We start from the raw sequence: 3,568 nt of genomic DNA, 5'->3' as shown, positions 1-3,568 counted from the left end.
AAAATTTGTTCTACAAGCAGTTTCAGTATGCCACTGGAAATACCATATTTTTAACAGTCCTTAGAATTCTTATATTATAAATATCAGTCATTTTATGATTATGTTTGACGCAGTTCCAGCCGAGGCAACGCACGCCAAACGTTTTGGTATATAATGATCAACACAGAGCATGTGTAACGTCTTTCCCTTGTGTTCTGCACTGAACGTTGGAATCAGCTAGCACGACATTACGTTTGATAGCCTTTTATAACGTACGCGTTAAACACATAAGGTCTATAGACAAACTAACGTTAGTGACGTACAGCGTCGGTGGTGTAAAGGTTAGCATGGTTGCCTTCCAAGCAGCCGATCCGGGTTCGATTCCCGGCCGACGCATTTTTTTTACATGTCTTAAAGTTATTACATTTTATTTCGTTGTTTACTTTCATTTTAATCTGTGTTGCCTTACAGATGATATCCTATATAGTAACTTATGCAAATATAGTAGTGTCACGAAAGTAACGTACACAGTCACTACACACGTCTCTTCTAGACTCGTAACGAATATGTATTAGATATATCGAATATGTATTGTGTTGATAACTACCATAATTCTAGAAACGCTTAATTTATTATATGAAAAAAGGCGGGATTGTTGGTGCCAGTTTACTTACATTGAAATTCACCAACAGATCCCCAATTTCAGTGAGGAATGCACGTAATAATAAGTAGTGTTTACAGCAATAAGCCAACTGACGGAATTATAAATAAATCAAGAAATATCTTTTAAGAAGATACACGGTATTGATTTTAATTGTTTTTGTTGATAAAAAGCCATCGCAACTAAAATCAATGAGATCCACGAGTTATGGTCTTATGCAAAGGATTTTTTCGGTACAATTCTCAGCCACATTACATCCACATATTTTTAAATAAAGTCGAACGTACTTAATACTAGTAATCTGATCGTAGACCGTCGTCCGAGAATGTAAACGACTAACTAAGACCGGCATTGCTTAAAACAAGATCGGAGATGGGGATGTTGTTTGTAACTCTGTCCGTCCATTAGAAATCTTGAGTACTCCATGTATTATTTATAAATTGGCTCCTTGGACTCGACAAGTACTTATATATGAATGTGGTATCACATGATACATCGGTGTAATTATGGTCTTTCTGTCTTATTTTGCCATGTTTCACATTGGATTTTATTAAATCTAAAAATGTCATGGACTGTTTATAAAGGTCAATTAAAGTGGTAACCTGGGTAAGACAGCTATAAAGCCGACAAAGTGTGCGAAGGCTGCGAATCGGCCCGACGCATATATTAACCTAACGTGTGTAGCGCAACATACCTTTAGTGATTGTAAGAATCGCCTTCTCATAAGTGGTGACGTCGTTAGACAAGCGTTATGTTTTATGGTTCTAATACGTTGACCACCAAACAAACAGGACATTGATATGTTGCAAAGCGAGTGCTTGTGCACTAAATCAGGATCTTTGATATCACAGTATTTTACACGAAATATAAAAGTTGTCAAATTGCAGATAAAGAATGTCTTTGGAAGTATATTTTAAATAATTAATCAGTGGCATTATTAGGCTTGTGTTTACTTTCACGTTTATGTTGACCTTTAAACATGGATTTCCTTTACCAAGCAGTGCCGTGTCACCATAGTTGCTTGCTGATAAACAAACACATATAAGTCCCGTTCTTGGGAAACAAGACTTAATGCATGTGCGTAAAGTGTCGTCCCAGATTAGCCTGTGCAGTCCGCACAGGCTAATCGGTGACGACACTTTCCCCTTAAATTGGATTTTTGCTAAGAAGAGACTTCATTAAAACGAAAAGTGTCATAATAGCGGAAAGTGTCATCCCTAATTAGCCTGTGCGGACTACACAGGCTAATCTGGGACGACACTTTATGCACAAGCATTATGTCCAGTTTTCTCAGAGGGAGACTCTAATTAGCGTCTTATATTAGCATTAGGTGCTGTTTTCTCAGAGACCTGCTAAAATCTAATACTGGTCCGGTTATTATATTGTAGGTACAAGGTTTTAACAACTTGGGAGTTCACAACTTAGAAACCGGTATTTAATTTACTTGAGTCACTCAAAAAAAAACATCGAACACACTCATTCAATTGGTTTATCACTTGTTCTAGGCTTTAATTGCATCACATGCCTTCCCTACAACAAGCTGTTTAGTTCGAGTGTGTAACGTGATATAAAACACATTAATATAATAAATTATACCTTTCCACAATTAATGCACATGTATTCGGCATTTAGTGTTGTGTTTGTTTTCAATAAAGATTGCATATTTATTCGAATCGACTTTTTTGTTTCACTTCATTTTTTAATTAATATATTATTCTTTATTTTTATATGTAATCAACATACCGGATTAGAGTATTTGTGTGTTTATTTTAGCTACACAAATCAGAGATGAATGACGAGTTACGTTTAAATAACTTTTGGTTCAAACCTTTTCTCTTGGTATGCAGTATAATGTTATTTGTTAAGATGGAAATTAAATACGTCTAACAACCCTGAGCCTACGTATCTTGCAATCAGTACGCTAAGAAAACAGGCCTGGCCTCTGCCAATCGTGATACATCGGTTATCTCCGGATTGATTTATGGAATAAATCGTCTGCTGATACACAGATCCAAAGTGGGCTTCTGCTAGAACTCTTCTTATTTCTTGGACATGTGATGCGGAATTCAACGGTAGTAATACCTGTCAAAAACACGATATCGTAAGCGTCGGTGGTGTAAAGGTTAGCATGGTTGCCTTCCAAGCAGTCGATCCGGGTTCGATTCCCGGCCGACGCATTTTGTTTAATTTTCATTTTATCCCCAAACGATTGATACAAAATATTATTTTGTTAGATTTAGTAATGTAGCTATTGTCTAGACATATATAACATTAATGATAAGAAATAGTGTGCATATTTGTACAGTATCATCGTTCAAGTATTAGACATTTTATTTTTATCTTTTATAAATTAGACTACATCAAGATCTTTTTTCCAAGTATAAAAACATGTATTAACGATTTTGTGGAAAATTATCCTCCTAATTATGATTCCCTGACATAACACGTTCAGATAAAAACAAAACAAAAAAAGGTCCAAACATGTCGTTGGGCACAGGCAACAGTTCAACTTAAACCATGTTAAATATTCCACTCCCCTCTGTATCAAATACCATCCGTAGATCAAAACAGAGACTATCTATCTTCAGATTTCCGACTAGTTCAAGTCTAACATGTATGTAAGACTGCCATCTGTGGAAACGGATTTCGTTAAGCCTGCATTATGTAAATATAAAATTTTATTCTGAGCTTACATATTTGTTTTTATTAATACATATTTGTATTATTTGGCAGTTTCGTATTCAACAGCTTTTCTTGTACTGTTTGAATAATACAATAAGGCACCAAACACAATGAAAAAAACAATTGAACTTAGCAGCGAAAAAAAATCGAGCATCTTTCATTCATCGTCTGAACCATTTCATTTTATTTTGAGCAATACTTATGAGTAATCAAAACGACTAAATAAATAACAGTGCGTATGCCGGG

General features: G+C 35.4%; 2 non-coding genes across 2 annotated transcripts; both read left to right on the top strand.

Moving 5' to 3' along the window:
• Window positions 1–303: 303 nt before the first annotated feature.
• Window positions 304–375, top strand: Trnag-ucc (transfer RNA glycine (anticodon UCC)). The gene has a single exon. It is a non-coding gene; the product is annotated as a tRNA-Gly (tRNA).
• A 2,370-nt stretch (window positions 376–2,745) lies between these two features.
• Window positions 2,746–2,817, top strand: Trnag-ucc (transfer RNA glycine (anticodon UCC)). The gene has a single exon. It is a non-coding gene; the product is annotated as a tRNA-Gly (tRNA).
• The last annotated feature ends 751 nt before the right edge of the window (window positions 2,818–3,568 follow it).

The sequence above is a fragment of the Dreissena polymorpha genome, chromosome 2 (genome assembly GCF_020536995.1).
Source record: "Dreissena polymorpha isolate Duluth1 chromosome 2, UMN_Dpol_1.0, whole genome shotgun sequence".
In the NCBI taxonomy this organism is placed as follows: Eukaryota; Metazoa; Mollusca; class Bivalvia; order Myida; family Dreissenidae; genus Dreissena; species Dreissena polymorpha.
Note: the sequence above shows the minus strand (reverse complement) of the source record. Positions and strands in the feature narration are given on the sequence as shown.